At 44.7% G+C, this 17,523-nt stretch overlaps 2 non-coding genes and 1 pseudogene across 2 annotated transcripts; 1 reads left to right on the forward strand and 2 right to left on the reverse strand.

Annotated features, from left to right (window-relative positions):
• Window positions 1–17,523, forward strand: part of LOC142302525 (olfactory receptor 5AP2-like) — a 132,940-nt pseudogene that overhangs the window by 112,874 nt on the left and 2,543 nt on the right.
• On the reverse strand, window positions 2,596–2,669 carry TRNAI-AAU (transfer RNA isoleucine (anticodon AAU)). The gene has a single exon. It is a non-coding gene; the product is annotated as a tRNA-Ile (tRNA).
• Window positions 3,158–3,229, reverse strand: TRNAD-GUC (transfer RNA aspartic acid (anticodon GUC)). Its single transcript has one exon. It is a non-coding gene; the product is annotated as a tRNA-Asp (tRNA).

A 17,523-nucleotide genomic window follows, 5' to 3' on the forward strand; every position in this document is an offset into this window, starting at 1 on the left:
ATGTGCAGAACATTGCAGCTTAGGTATCCTTGGTTACAACCACGAGCAACTAACTATCTGGCAATACGATGAGTGGATGTGGCCATGGATACTTAAGCTACAATGCCCTGCACATGAGGTAAGAGACATGACTATATCAGGAGAACTATACTACATTTCAAATCGGAGGTATTTGCTATTATTACAACTACAGAGTAGTAACTACTGCGGTCGTAGAGATCGCTACTGTGACCGGGCCCAGGGGTGCAGGGGGCCCGGCGGCCCCAGTCCCTGATCAGATGGATGTGTGTCCGAGGGTGCACATTAAGCTGAAATACATTACAGCACAGAGACATGTCGGGTCCCAGCGCTGCGATGTGCCAGCCGCCAGTGAAGCCCATGAATATTAATTTCTCTCCACACACACTGTCCTGGGCATGGGGAGCAGAGAATATGCTGACAGCTGCTTGTGCTGTAAGTTGCAGTGCATGACACTGACGTCATGTGCTGCATCGCTTACAAGCTGGCCAGTTGCCGACATACCAGCGCTACAGGAGGATGCTTGGGGAGCGCAGGGTAGGTGAGTACAATCATTTGTTTGTTTGTTTTTTTGGGGGGTTTTTTAACTGTGCATGGGGTGGGGCTATATACCAGGATAAGAGGGCTATATACCAGTATGGATGGCCAATATCACCATGAAGGAGTTATATAACATGATGGGGGCTATTTACCAGGATGAGAGGGCTATGTACAGGATGAAGTGCTATATACCAGCATGAGGGAGGTATATAGCATGATGGGGGCCATATACCAGGATCGAGGGCTATATACCATGATGGGGTCTATACACCAGGATGCGGGGGCTATATAGCATGATGGAGGCTATATACCAGGATGAGGTAGCTATATACCAAGATGGAGGGCAATATACCAGGATGAGAGGGCTATATACCAGGATGGCGGTGTTATATACCAGGTTGGGAGACTATATACCAGGATGGGGACATGCTTGGGACATATACCAGGATGTGGCTATATACCAGGATGGGGACATGGAGCCATATAAACCAGGATGGTGACATGGTTTTAGCATATATACCAGGATGGGGCTATGATGGGAACATATATACCAGGATGAGGCCATGATAGGGACATATATACCTAGATGGGGCCATGATGGGTGAATATATACCAGGATGGGGCCATATATACCAGGATGTGGCCATATATACCAGGATGGGCCATATATATATATTAGGATGGGGCCATACATACCAGGATGGGCCATACATATTAGGATGGGGTCATACATACCAGGATATAGGCATGATGAGAGTCATACACCAGGATGGGGCCATGATGTAGACATATACCATGATGGGGTCATGATGGGGATATATATACCAGGATGGTGCCATGATAGTGGATGTATGAGAGTCATACACCAGGATGGGGGACATATTTACCAGGATGAGGGACATATTTACCAAGAAGTGGCCCAGGAAGGGGCACATTAGTATGGGATGGGGAAAATTATTACACAATGAAGGGGGCAACTTGTATGTCTTTATAGGATTTAGAATGCTACAATGGCCCAGGCTTAAACTCTGCACCGGGGCCCATCAGACTCAAGTTACGCCACTGTACACCTACTATATATTAGGATAGGATTTTAAAGACGGAAATACCCTTTTAAATGTCTGCTGGGAAATGCCAGGAGTCTTGCAAACAAAATTAATGAATTGGAGTCTTCTTTTAGCTACAGATTGTTTGACAGACACTTTTCTAGGTGAGAATAGGACCGATTTTTCTTTTTACATGCAACTGGTAGTGAGCCCTAATAAGAGTTTGCTTACATCTGCATATTAAAAGTCACAATGATTTTTATCCAGTAGAGTTGGACAAGTGACATCCATATTTCATGCGAGTGCTAAGGGAGTGTGCATTTTTTTTCAGCTTGTTTTTCTCACCTAGCATCCGTATGACATTCGTGTTATATCCGTATGCAATGCGTTTTTTTTTCTCAGCAACTTTTTCTTGCATAATCATTTACAGCAAACAGTGTTCTGTGCTTTAGAATGTTAATATATCTGTTAAAACCAGATGACATCACTATGGTCTGTGTGTCATCCATTTATCCGTTTTTTTTCTTGCACTCATAGACTTGCATTGGCGAGTCTTGGACAATTTACGCCTCCATACGCAGTATGCTGTTAATTTTTCTTCAGCCTGTTTCTAGCTGAGTAAAAACTCGCAGATGAACACTGCCTCATTGATTGACATTGGTTCGAGTACAGTCTGATTTTTCTCTTATCACATTTCATTTGGCGTATTTATGATGTGAGCGAACCTCACTGCACAACCGATGGTAAGGATCTGTGCTTTTCATATGGGTTTGATTCCCCCGTAGAAAGAATTACATTTTATATACAACACTATTATTGTGAAGTATTATCAAAAATAGCTATTTAAATTATATGCACCATAGCTACATTTGCCTGTACTATGATTAAAAAGTGAAAAGAATTGTGTATAAAAAGGTATCCAGATATATTAAAAATAAATAGTAATATTTTCTATTTTGTTTCATAGAGCGGAAAGACAAAAAAAACAGAATGGCCCGTACGGGGATCGAACCCGCGACCTTGGCGTTATTAGCACCACGCTCTAACCAACTGAGCTAACCGGCCATTTTAGCAGAGGTCTTCGATGACTATTTATATGTGGGTAAACGAAGCAAAGAAAGTTCTTACAATGATATATGAATACATATAAAACAAACTATATATAAATGATAGAATTGTTAGAAGACATTTAGTACAAGTATGTAAGTATACTCACTTGGTCGGTTATCTTAGCTGACTACATCAGAGGATGACCCCATGCACTCTTTCTACTGATTTTTCTAGCATAACAAATACAATAATACAAATAATATAGTCCACAATAACAAACCTAAACAGCCCCTGACCTAGTCAACTGAGCTAATCAGCCAGCTACCGTTATAATTTAATTCAATGGGATAAAACAAGTAAAGGTCCTGTTATTAACAGTCTCCAGGAAATGTGGTTAAACTAATATATCTGTTTATGAGCATGTAGATCAGAAACTAGGTAAGTGTATAAAAGTTCTAAAGAAAATAACTTTTAATACTGAAGAAATAAAAAAGATATCATGCCTCCCCGTCGGGGAATTGAACCCCGGTCTCCCGCGTGACAGGCGGGGATACTCACCACTATACTAACGAGGATTGGCTCTGTCAATGTGTTCACTACACATGCAGTCATATACGTATAGGCATCTTATACAATTAAAGTGCAATGCTGCCATCATGTGGTGAGTTTAGCAATGTTTTACACTATTCACCTCAGTCAAACAACTGATTAGTTCTGGATTATTCCTCTATTTTTTAATGTTTTAATTAATGTTAAATAAATGTATTTATCAATGGCTAAAAATTAACTGGTTTCTTTTTTTATTTTCTTTCTTTTTTTTTTTTTTTGCAGGTGTGTGTGTTATTGTAGCACGATATGCACACACAGCAAATACACCAGTCACAAGAAATAAGAGACTGCAGTCAGCTAACAGCCCAATAGCCTATAGTGTGGCTTACTCAGTTCACAGCTGTAGGAGATGGTATACAGCAATCTGAGACAGGTAGGTGCTTGAGTAGGGTTCTGATCCATTATAGTAAGTACAGGAAAATTGGTGCTCTAATGAAAAAAGCAATATTTATGGATTCCAATAAATCCAAAGTGCTAATGTTTTGGTCCTATATCTGGACCTTCAGCAGAATAAAGAAGAGTAACATTGCTTATATTCTTCCTTCCATTTACCCCACGCAATCCATAATATTCTGATAAAGGTCAGATATTAGACCAAAACATTAATACTTCGGATTTATTGGATTAAATGAATAAATAAACGTTCCTTCTTTCAGTGCTGAGTTTTCATGTAAAAGTTCACAGCTGTAGTTGAAGCCCGGTGCCAATCTATTGTAGCTTTGCACATACAAACGACTTGGTTTCAATTTTCCTCTGTCACTGGTTAGTGATCAGAACAGAACTGCCAAATCATTGCAGCTACTGTGCTCAGGTCACTTTTATTACTATTGTGGCGCTCATAATGCAAAAAGACCCCAAATAAACAAAAAAAAAGTGCTGAACTGTGGGGAGGAGGAAGCCAGACTACCAAGATACGCTACCATTGCCAAATTGTTGACTTGCCCAAATGACACTATACACCCTGTAGGTCCCCTGACACAAGCCGACTCAAAAGAGGACGAGACCTCCCAAAAGCAGTTAGAGGACTGGTACCAGAAACTCCATGTGGGGACTGACTCTACACCCACCTACCAGAAACACGGGGTTCACCGGGTCGTGCAGGAATATGAGCAGGTCTTTAGTAAGAACCCACTAGACTTTGGTAGAATCAAAGGGGTGCAACAACACATACCCAAAGGCAGTCATCCTCCCATTAAGGAAAGACATAGGCCTATATACCAGCCCATTACCAGCGCACAAAGGACATGCTGAAGGACATGAAAGAAGCAGGAGCCATCAGGGACAGTTGCAGCCCTTGGGCAGCTCCCCTATTCTTGGTGAAAAAGAAGGATGGCACAATGAGGATGTGTGTAGACTACAGACGGATAAATTAGATAACACACAAGGATGCCTACCATTTTCCACGGATAGAGGAATCCCTCGCTGCCTTAAAAGCTTCTAACTACTTTTCTACCCTAGACCTCACTAGTGGCTACTGGCAAGTATCTGTAGCAGAAGAAGATCGGGAGAAGACAGCCTTCACCACACCCATGGGCCTCTGTGAGTTCAACAGCATGCCGTTTGGACTCTGCAATGCCCCCGGGACCATCCAGAGGCTGATGGAGTGCTGCCTGGGGCACCTCAACTTTGAAACCGTCCTGCTCTACCTGGATGACGTCATTGTGTACTCCAAGACCTAGGAGAACCACCTGAGACACCTTGCTGAAGTCTTTGAAGCCCTATCTCGATATGGGATGAAACTGAAGCCATCTAAGTGCCATTTGCTGAAGCCAAAGGTCCAATACTTAGGTCATGTGATCAGTGCAGAAGGAGTGGCACCGGACCCAGAGAAGGTCACAGTCATCCAGAAATGGCCAACACCCACCACTGTCCGGGAGGTACGTCAGTTCCTTGGCTTGGTAGGCTACTACAGAAGGTTCATCAAGGGCTATACGAAGATGGCGGCGCCTTTACAAGAGCTTGTAGTAAGCCAAGCAAAGAAGGGAAAGACCTCCAGCCCACCATTTCACTGAGGAGAAGCAGAAGAACACTCCTTCAGACAAATGAAAGGGGCCTAGACGGGTGAAGAGATCCTAGCCTACCCTGATTACATTCTACCATTTGTACTGTATACAGATGCCAGTAATGTGGGACTGGGAGCAGTGCTTTCACAGGTACAGAAAGGCAAGGAATGTGTGATTGCTTACGCCAACAGGAAGCTCAGGCCTACTGAAAGAAACCCAGAAAATTATAGCTCATTTAAGCTAGAGTTCCTGGCCATGGTCTGGGCTATCACAGAGCGATTCAAGCACTACCTGGCAGCCACCAAATTCACCGTCTTCACGGATAACAACCCCCTGACCTACTTTTTATACTGCTAAATTGGGTGCCATGGAGCAACGTTGGGTAGCCCGGCTAGCAAACTATGATTTCACTGTCAAGTATCGAGCTGGTCGCAAGAATGGCAACGCAGATGCTCTGTCCAGGATGCCTCACCTAGCAGACGAGGATGAAGATGTAGATGACTTTGAAGAGATTGAGCTGCCAGCGTTCCATCGCCATGGAGCCAAACAGTGTCAGCAGTCACGCACCAGCCACCAAGAGGTGACCCTGAATCCGCTACCTCACTACAACTGGAAGGAGACACAGGAAAATGATCCAGTGGTAGGCTTGGTAAAGAAGCCGATCACCCCATCTGGCGCCAGCCTTTACCCAGGAGCCCCACCTGAGGCACAGTACCTATGGAAAGAAAGGGGTCGATTATTCATCTACCAAGACAAACTCTACAGGAGCATCATTGACCCGAAGACGCATAAGAAGGTGTGGCAGGTGATTGTACCACAAAAGGATACACGGGTGGTGCTGGAAGCCTATCACAATGGCGCAGGCCACTTTGGTTGGAAGAAGCTGGAGGCACTACTTAATGAAAGATTCTACTGGGTGGGCATGAGATCTGCCCTAGAGAAGTGGTGTCGAAACTGCGGGCCCTGCAATCTTAGAAGAAAAGACCATCACAGCCAGAAAGCACCGCTCCAGCCAATCCGAACCAAACGACCCCTGGAGATCGAGGCCCTGGACCATGTAAAGTTGTCACCCAGCAGACAAGGCTACAACAACGCTCTCACTATGGTTGATAATTACTCCAGATTCCTGGTGGTAGTACCAGTCAAGGATTTGACAGGCCAGACTGTAGCCAGAGCTTTCCAAGCACATTTCTGTCTACCACATGGCTATTCAGATCAAGTGCTCACTGACCAAGGCTCAGCCTTTGAAGCTGAGGTGTTTAAGGAATTTTGTAACCTTTATGGCTGCAAGAAGATCCGTACCACGTCTTACCATCCTCAGAGCAATGGCATGTGTGAAAAGATGAATCACATTGTTCTTGACCTCCTGAAAACTTTCCCACTAGAAGAAAGGAGCCAGTGGCCAGAAAAGCTGCCTGACCTGGTGGACATGTATAACAACATCCCTGTGAGTTCCACGAACTGCACACCGGCATACCTGATGAGGGCCAGACCTGGAAGATTGCCAGTGGATCTGGAAATGGGATTTGAGACCCTTGAAGACCCTCCACAAGGTGCTGATTGGGATTCCACCCACCAAGCCCAGTACAAGAGAGTACAAGAGTGTGTAGAGCGAAGCTTGACTCAGCAGCGGGAGTGGAAAGAAAAAGCCTACAATCAAAATGCACCTGCTGTTCCTTTTGATGCTTGGAGAAGTAGTCTTCAAGAGAAAGAGAAGACGTCATAAACTCGATAATCACTGGGAAGCCGAACCCTACACTGTGTTACCATCTACACTCAGCCGTGAAAAGACATGCCTCATCAGCAAGGACAGAGGAAAGACAACAACTGTGGTTTCCAGAAACCACCTTAAGAGATGCCTTGAACAACTAAGGATCCCTGAAGAAGTTTCCAACCCTTCGCCAGTCGAAGAACCAAGAGAAAAGATGATCCATACTGTACTTGGAGATTTTCCTGCAAGTTGGCCTCAATACAATGGAGCCATTGTAATACCAGTGATTACCTTCCCTCAACCTAGAGAAGACGTAAGAGGACAAGAAGAACCTGTTCAGAACCTTGAAGAGTCAAGTGTAGCTGAATCAGAAGACCATGCACTGGTATCAGCACCCAGTACACCCATTATTCACATTGAGACACATACACCGGGTGGGAGGACACAACCTCAGACAGATGACAGCATGGTACTGCGTAGATCAACCCGCAGCAACTTTAGTCAGCCCCCATTACGGTATAGAGAAAGTACAGTCTAAAATGTTTTTATAGTAAATTTATTTAAGTTTAAGAATGTTTCACCTGTTTACAGTTTAGTAACGTTTAAGAATGTGTCTGCAAGGACTATTGCGAGAACTTTGCTGCTAAAATGTGTTGCACCTGGTTACATGCACTTTTAAAAATGGACCACAGGTTATGAACTGGCTATAACCACAAACTCTCGCAGTGTAAAACGTTACCCCAGAGGTACCAACCTCAGAGTCTGCCTGTTGAGGGGCCTGACTCTGCACCACCAGGGAGCACGCCTGTTTATGGGGCCTGCTCTCCAGCACTCAGAAGTCGGTACGCCTGTTTATGGGGCCTACCTTACGCCACCCTCCTCAGGAGAGGAAGATTGGAGGAAAAGTCTGGGATAGAGCTGGCCCAGACCTGGTCACCAAAGGGATCGGTGACCTGCCTCCTGAAGAGTTTTTGGGTGGGAACTGGACTTGTGGGTGGTGTGGAATGGTACCTGGTATGTTTCAATGTAAATAATGCCCCTGTGTGGGAAAAGTTTGTATTTATCATTTTCTTCTTGTCTTTGCAGCCTGAGGACGTGCTACTGATAACCAAGGGGGAATGTGACGTCCCTGACCTGGTCAGGCACCACAGAGTACTGCACCCATGCTGGGGCAGTGCTTTCAGGTAAACTCCAAAGGCAAGAATGGGGTGCACACACAGACACATAGCAACCAGGTCTCTTACACCACTAGATGTGACCGTTGGGCAGTCCCCAAGCAGGAGGTGGGCTTACAATTCTTGTCAAGGGATGGAGTGGAGAGGCTGGGGGCTAGTTTTTGCAGGAAGGTTTGGAGGGAGGAAGTAAGGGAGAGACACTGCAATACTCAGCTTCAGACGCACCCTAAAGACGCATCTTTTTAGGGCGGCCTATCACACTCCCTAATCAGATTCGATTCACATAGTCCCTCTACAACCTCTCACAACATAGCTCCACATCAAACTCCATGGCACCCAAAGGCATCTCAAGGCTCGGGCCCACTGGTCCAGGAAACCATTATCCAGCCCCATTTCCGTGAGATGGTTGGATTGTCATTGTAAATAAGCACTTGAACCTTGCCTCTCCCCCCATCTCATTGTAGATTGTAAGCTCTCACGAGCAGGGTTGTATTTTTTTTCCCCTCTAAATATTGTATTTCTATAACTGTTACTTGTTTGTATATGATCCTCCTGAATTGTAAAGCGCTACGGAATATGTTGGCGCTATAGAAATAAAGATTATTATTATTATTATTATTATTATAATTGTGGTAGCAGCTGGCAGGGGAGAACGGGTACCTTGGAGTCAGCCTGAAAGACACCTGCAGAGAGGTGGCCGAGTACGGGGACTGCTGGTATTCCGGCACACATGGGGATACAGGTCCCCAGAGCAGAAATCTATTTATTGGAGCTGCTCAACCTGCCCGTGAGGGTACTTGAGGTACCTCACCAAAAACACACAGAGTCCGAGCCCAAGCAGCAACAGGGGGACCCATAAGGAGGCAGTGCCAGGAGCCATCTCACTAAGGTTTGCGTTGCCGGTAAACGGACCAGGAAGGGGAGCGAAGGCAGAAGCAGCTTCCCTTGAGGAATCCCACCATACTGCAAGTACGGGGTCCTCCCAAACAAAAAGGAGTGCTAGGAAGGTGAGCTAGCGGCTACCCTCAATCTGGCCTGATGGAGTTCCTGTTTTTTCCTGGTACAGTCTCAGCATCGCCTGGGTATCTCTCCGACCAGCAAAAAGTGAGTAAAGCAGTTAAAAGACATTCTGGACTCTGCCTGCATTATTTTGCAACCCGTAGCTTAACACCCATACACTCGAGCATCTGGGGCCAGCCTCACTCTCGGGAGGTCATACCACCTTACTGCCGATATCCCGAGACGCTCGTTAAATGGCAGTGGCGGTCACCTAACCCTGACCGCAAATACCGCGAGTGGCGTCACGACTAAAATAGTACAATCAACATACCTGTTGCCTGCGACTGAAGCACTGTGGCGTCCCCGAACAGGATCGCCGCTGCAGGGGCATCACAGATGTTTTGGACCAGTCCTGTAAAAAGGTCTGAACCAACATTTCTACCTTTACCAAAAACAGCAAGATGACAGACAGATGTAGGTCTCTTCGTCCCAGAATCCTCAACATCCCAGAACATTTCTATTTATTGGTACTTTGCAGTGCTTTCACAATATTGCCAACTCAGGTAGGAAATAAATAATTTATTTTTTGTGTCAGATGTCTGACAGATGGGAGTGTAGAGTTGTGAAACATCTGTTTGAAAGGGGAAAGGTACATCAACCATGAGTGGCAAATCATGATGAGGTTGTGTTGAAAGAGTGAAGAGGCAGGGTGTTGCAGGTGTACATGTGGGAAGTTTTGTTATAGTCAAACCTCTAGTGAGCAAACACTGGATCATCCTATCCCAAGAGAAATCAGAACAACTTCTATTACTGGACGGCCTACTCCACTAGATTTCTTTGGCAGCCGCACATCGTTTCATACATGATAAACCGCATGTGCTACAGTAGATGTCAAGCGCTGCGTCAAGTGACCTCTCCTCCACTTCAATATCACAAACAGTTCATTCCTCAAAGGTGCCACCCAAATTACACTTGTTTCCCCCTGCGCCACAAATCTCCCACGAGCAAACTGACCGTGGGGAACTCACACATGGGTAGGTCTGCAGAGCTGTTCACACATTCTCCTTCACTCACACTGTGTTTCCTGCACCCACAAATCGGCATTGTAGATCTCCCATATCATTCCCTAGGAGAATATCTGCAGGCAGGCCGCTCATCACCCCAACCACACATTGCTTGACCCCCAAAGCCAAAGTCCAGATCTACAGTCGCCTTTGTGATATTCCTCCTTTGTCCTCCAGCCAATTCAATAACAAGCCGTGGTCCATGATGTATCGCCTCTGGCCCAACCACCCGGGGATCAGCTATTGTGGGAAATGCCTCAGAGTCACAAATTCCAATGACTCTCTGCCCATCCAGCATAACCTCCTGTAAGTGCTTACTGTGATGATGAGAGGAGGAATTCGGGGCTTGTACCCCATAAACCCCTTGTGGTCTACCATGAGTGTTTGAACCATTAGGCAAGTCAACTTGAAGGGGTGAAAACTCTTCCCCTATTGTATTTGGCTGTAGAGAATGAACAGGTTGATTTGGTACAAGGTCATTCCTAAATCCACCAGCAGGGCAAGTGTCTTGCAAATGCCCAGGCTGCCCACATTGATAACATATCTGTTGCATCATACACCTTCAAATGTGCTTTCTGGAGAAGGCAGTAGGAGAACCTGATGACAAAGGCTGGAGCCCATATACTCCAACAGGGGCATCTATGGTGCAGGGGTCAGCCGTACACTCCAGTGGAGGTGGTTGTACCTGTTCCTCAGGCAAGATGGAATGCACAAAATGCACCGGACGAGGTAGAGGTGCGTGGGGGTCCCTCCGAGTCCTTGCAGGACAACAGGATTGCAGGTACCCAGGTTGCCCGCACCCATAACATCTCCTCTTTGTGATTCCCACAGAGCATGGTTAAAACTGTTGGGGTCCAGAATTGTGAGTCGTGGTTGTCATCAGCCTGCAGCTGCGTGGAGAGACAGATATAACTGGAGAGGGTGGGGGTGAAGGAGCAGGCTGTGGCTTATTAGCCAGAAGTCTCCTCCATTGCTGTCGGAAACTAAGGGCCTCCTCAGCCAGGGCTGCAACTCTATCCAAGGTGTGCGACGTGCGCTCTCTGATTCATTCTATTTCTGAGGGACATTTGGAAAGAAATTGTTCTATAAGAAATACCTGTATAACAACTTCCACAGTGAAGGCATTTTCCTCTTCCAGCAATCTCCGCCATGCCTGGGACATCTTATAGGCATACTTCCTAAACGATCCCCCTGTGGTGCATGGGAGGTCTCGGAATTGGGTCTTATGTGAGTTCTGAGGTGCAAGCATGGTAATCCAGGAAAGTCGGCTTTACCATGTTATAATCCCAGTTCTGCTGTGAGTCAATGGTGCGATAAGCCTCTGCTAGGCTTCCGTTCAGAAGTCCCACTAACAAACGCATCCAGCCAGAGTAGGGCACCTCCATCAAGGGACACTGCTGCTCAAAGTCCTTGAAGAACCCTTCCACATCTCTGGAATACTCATCAAATGGCTTGAAGTTCGTCCAGGTAATCCGTACAAGCTCCAACTGGGTTTTCACTCCAACTCATATTACTCCCTCTGCAGGACTCCATTGCTTCTTGTCTCCTCTGTGCTCAGAGAGTAGCCTCCTCCTTATACTCCTGAGATACACCTGGGCCCAGAACCACTATCTCTTCTTCGAACCACACCAACCACTGGCTTTTTGGTGCAGGGGATCCCTGTTTCCAGCGCTTGTCCATTAGACATCTGGCAGGAGGTGGTCTGGCTCACACCCACCAGTAGATCAATTAAGGCCTCTTTAGTCAGTCCCTGGCAGCTCAGGCCCAGATCTCTGTCTCTCTCCTGTAGACTGGATGCAGTCCAATTGTCACGGGGTCCTTCTCTGGTATCACACAATCAACATAGCGAGAAATGGATGAACAATCCAAAGAATATTTATTCCATACAATCCAGAAGGTCCATAAAATAATTCACCATACAGAGGGTACATTAGTCCAGGAACACGGATACAGTCCAGTAAGCAATAAATGTCCAGGTCTCTCTAGGGAGCCTCAGCTTCTCCCCCAGAGGATGAATCTTCCTGCTTCTCTCTTGAAGTTCTCAGACAGACTGAATAATCCCCCAGGTAAGCAGAGAGTTTAGGTGGATCCCAGGCCCCCCTCCCCCAGACCTAGGGACAAAAGCCCAGCAGGGGGGGAATAATCTGCAAACAGAACAATATACACACAAGGAATACACAGAATGGACAGAGCACCATGCCTAAAATACAAACCTACACAAAATTATACAGAAATCCCCATATTCCACCATTAAAGTTGGATCCTGGCCCAGACGAAGTCGGGTCTGAGCAGGATCCCGACCCTGGTAAACTGATGTTAGCCCCCGGGGGTGGAGGTGGTGATGATGAGACTCAGATACCTGAGGTGCACCCAGAGGCATGCAGTTGTGTTGCTCAGCAGATGAAGAGGAGGAGGGGGAGGAGGAAGACTAGAAGGTTATGTTGGAGATTCCCACACAAACATGTAGTTATGCAACCATGAGAAGCAGTGCATCCTCAGCCACAACTCTGGCTGTGGCATCAGTGGTCACAGCTCTGCAGTTCACAGGAAGGGTTGCCTAGCTTGGGATTATTTTGAGACCGCAAAAGATGACCCAACTTTCATTATCTGCCAACATTGTAAACAATGATTTAGTAGAGGCAAAAATTCAAATAATTTGACCACTACATGCATGAAACGGCACATTTACAACCAACATGCAATTGTTTAGGAATCTTATGGCGCTAAAATGCGGACTATCGAGCCTACCCAACCACCGGCCGCCAAATCAACCTCGTCTGCTGCTTCTTCCTCCTCTTAAGTCACCATTGAAACTTTTCTCACGTAGGTCTCCGAAAGCAGCCAGCCCACATCCTGTGTGTTGCATGGACCATACTTCCCTGCTGTGCAAACACACTATATGGAAATAGGGGGAAGGTAGTTGTCACTGTCCTTCTGGCTGCCTGAAAGGTTTTAATCTCAAGACTTCAAGATGGGTCTCCAAATTATTTTTTGTCTGTATTGCTAGTGTTCTGGGAGCAAGAGGCCTATGCCTGTCCCTCTTACATCTCTTGATTTTTAAAATTAAAATGCCATGCCACATCCTGTGTGTAAGTCAACGCAATCAGGTAGTGCTTAAATTAATATGCATTAGAGAACGCAGTCACACAGCTGCAGAGTTGTGGACTACTATCCAGGCCCAATTTGATCAATGGCTGTCTCCGCTGAACCTGGGGCCAGGGAAGGACGTGTGCGATAATGGTGCAAACCTGTTGGCAGCAATATGCCTGGGTGAGTTCACATGTGGATTGCATAGATCACATGCCCAACCTGGTTGGACAAAAATTTCTAGGGCACCATTCTGGCCTGAATGTGCTGCTGCAGAAGGTACGATCACTGTGTGCTCACTTTTTTAAATGGAAATGCCAGCCCACATTCTGTGTCTTGCATGAGCCATACTTCCTTTTTGTGCAAACACACTATGGTGAAATGGGGGGCCAATTGATGCCATTGTCTTGCTGTTTGCCTGAAAGATTTTTAATCTCAAGACTCCAAGATGGGTCTCCAAATTGTCTTTTCTCTGTATTGCCAGGGTTCTGGGAGCAAGAGGACTACGCCTGTCTCTCATGCATCTCTTGATTTTTAAAATTAAAATTATATGCCACATCCTGTGTGTAAGTTAATTAGTCAGTGCTTAAATTAATATGCATTGTAGAATGGAGTTACACAGCTGCCGAGTTAAGGACCACTATCCAGGCCCAGTTTGATAAATGTCTCTCTCCACTGAACCTGGAGCCAGGGAAGGACATGTGTGATAAAGGTTCAAACCTGGTGGCAACACTACCCATGAGCAACATCACATGTGCATTTATGGATCACATGCTGGACTTGGTTGAACAGAAAGTTCTAAGGCACTATTGTGGCCTGGATGCGCTGCTGCAGAAGGCATGGTCGCTGTGTGCTTACTTTTTAAATTGGTAATGCCAGCCCACATCCTGTGTGTTGCATGGGCCGTACTTTTGTGCTGTGCTAATACACTATGGGGAAATGGGGGTGGGATGGGGGGAGGGCAATTGATGCCACTGTCTTGCTGTCTGTCTGAAAGGTTTTATGTCAATAGTCTAGGAAGCTAATGGCTATGCCAAAATAGTGGTGCTGCACTGTAAAAAGTATATTTACTGTTTTGAAAGCTTTACGACTCTCCTAAAGGTGTTTTCTTTGCCTTATGTTTGGCCTTCCATTGCATTCAATGAGGTTCAAAAGGCTCGTTGAATGGTTTGACAAACGGTTCAGTGAACACAGTGTTTGTTTGGTAAGTCTTGGAGAACTGGACTTTGAAAGGTTTGCTTATCTCTAGTAGGCATGCTTTTACTTTTATTTTCTGCAGTAAACTGAAGCTATTAGGAAGGGTTTGTCCAGTCTCAGTAGTGGACAACCCTTTAATGTGTATATTATTGAAAAGTGAATATACACATATTACTGTGATAGTGGTACACAGAAACCAAGAGCATGCCACGTCAGTGAGATCTTAGAAAACACAGAATCTACCAAGATTTTAAATCGAGAAAATTTTGTAAGGAAACGCAATTTTCATCAAAGTTATTCCCTTTCAATTGAATGTTCCTTCTTAGGCGGGCTTTGCACGTTGCAACATCGCAAGCCAATGCTGCGATGTCGCACGCGATAGTCCCCGCCCCCGTCGCAGGTACGATATCTTGTGATAGCTGGGGTAGCGAAAATTATCGCTACGCCAGCTTCACATGCACTCACCTGCCCTGCGACCGTCGCTCTGGCCGGCGACCCGCCTCCTTCCTAAGGGGGTGGGTCGTACAGCGTCATAGCGACGTCACACGGCAGGAGGCCAATAGCAATGGAGGGGTGGAGATGAGCAGGATGTAAACATCCCGCCCACCTCCTTCTTTCCGTATGGCCGCCGGCGGCAGGTAAGGAGATGTTCCTCGCTCCTGCGGCTTCATACACAGCGATGTGTGCTGCCGCAGGAACGAGGAACTACATCGTACCTGTCGCTGCAGCGTAATTATGAAAAAGTCGGAGCCTGCAACGATGATACGATAACGACGCTTTTGCACTCGTTAATGGTATCATCTAGGATTTACACACAACGATGTCGAAAGTGACACTGGAAGTGCGTCACTTTTGATTTGACCCCACCGACATCGCATGTGCGATGTTGCAACGTGCAAAGCCACCCTTACAATCTTGCATGACTCCATACCCCAGAGCATAGTAAAAATAGGATGTACAAAAAAATTATTACTAACCACTCACCTATTCTGGACAAGTGAGCGGTAAGATGAGTATTAATGTTTACTTTTTTAACCATTCAGATCTCTCTAGCACTTTGTTTTCTTCCATTTCTGGGCGTTTCTTCCAGTATGCTTGGTGTCATTGTCCTGCTGGAAGACCCATGCCCTAGGACACAATCCCAGCTTTCTGACACAGGGCACTACATTGCAACCCAAAATTCTTTAGTAATATTCAGATTTCAAGTTGCCTTGCAAACAGTCAAGGCACCCACTGCAAGAGGCAGCAAAACAACCCCAGAACATCTTGAATCTCCTCCATATTTGATTGTAGGTACTGTGTTATTTTCCTTGTAGGCCTCATTCTGTTTTAGGTAAACAGTAGAATGATGTGCTTTACAAAAATGCTCTACAGTATATTGGTCTCTGTCCACAAAACGCTTTCCCAGAAGGATTTCAGCTTACTCACATACATTTTGGAAAGGTGCAAAAACCATACAAAAAATGAATATAAGGATGATTAACAGCAAACCAAAAGAAAAAACCCTTTTAAAATTTCAACTTTATTAGTACTAATTAAAATCCAGATATTTTCCAAAACTCAAAAGACAATACTGGGGACAACTGGAGTGCTCAGGTGCATGCAGAATATCCGACAATAACCTCTAAAACCACTTTCCTATTTGCATTGCATTGGTTTTTCTTATTCACCATGGCTAAAAGTGTATAAAGCAATATTCTTTGTGTTATCCTTGGGACTTATTTGGTTTATGTGCGGTGCATAAGATGCAGTCCTTTGCCTTTTGTCCCCTTTAACATATTTGTAGTCGCTGTTTCAGTGCTGACTTAAGAGGGGATTTATAGAGGTTATTCACTTATTGTCAGATATTCTGCATGCACCTGAGCACTCCCGTTGTCCCCAGTATTGTCTTTTGAGTTTTGGAAAATATCTGATTTTAAATAGTGCTAATAAAGTTGACATTTTAAAAGGGTTTTTTCTTTTGGTTTGTTTTAGAAAGCTGGCAACAATTTTTCCGGCCCATTAATGGGGTTTTGTGTGAAATATGTCCTATTTGCTTTTTTTTGTCTGCTTTTTGTTTTGTTCCAATACACACAAAGGAAATAAACGTGTATGACAAAACATGTAATTGAAATGTTTTTCTGGGAGAAATACTTCATTTTCTGCAACAATTTCAAGGGTAGCCACACTCTTGGCCATGATTGCATGTATATAATCAGTCATAATTGTGTGACCTAGTCCCAATTACATGTTGTTGTTATTAATTAGATTTTTAACTATTGTCGTAAATAAGAGTCCTGGGGGAAGAACTTCTGTACATTTGAGACATTGGTAATTAACTCCTCTTTGATATTTTGATAATGCGTGTTGAAATCTTTACTCCAGTTAATTTATCCTCAAGAGAAAACACAAATATACATGACATTCTGTATTTACTGTAAGTATAAATGGGCTTGTGATACAGTCAAAGTCTTGACTGACACTTTTTTAGAACTTGGAAGACATATAAAATTAGGAAACCAAACAACTCGTACATCAAGAATAAGAGATTAATTTAAAAAAAAAAAAATATATATAATTAATTGTCACCATGGATGGACTTACCAATGGTCAGTAATTGTTTCCCCTGTCTGTACTATAATCTCAAACTTTCTGGTTGCTTTTTTTATTGCTTTTATATATCCTGTGTTATTCACTGTACATTTACAAATAAATACATTGGTTACCCCAACCTATAACATAACAGTCACCTTTGTTAAAATGTTTAGCAATTTGCCACACATCTGTTTCTTCCCTGGTAACCACATAGTCTTCTTCCAATGGTTCATGTTCAAGGAGTCCTGTATAACAGAGCCATAGGTATTTTGCAAAAGAAACAATTTCCTATTCAATCAGAATGTTTCTAGTTTAGGCAACTCTTGTTAATGGGTGTACCTTGGTTGCAAATATGTCTTATTTCCATTCATATAAATATAACAAACACAAGTTAGGTTCTGCTCATATATTTGTTAGGCCTCTTTCACATGTCTTTGGAAAACACACATT

Source organism: Anomaloglossus baeobatrachus, chromosome 4, assembly GCF_048569485.1.
Source record: "Anomaloglossus baeobatrachus isolate aAnoBae1 chromosome 4, aAnoBae1.hap1, whole genome shotgun sequence".
In the NCBI taxonomy this organism is placed as follows: domain Eukaryota; kingdom Metazoa; phylum Chordata; class Amphibia; order Anura; family Aromobatidae; genus Anomaloglossus; species Anomaloglossus baeobatrachus.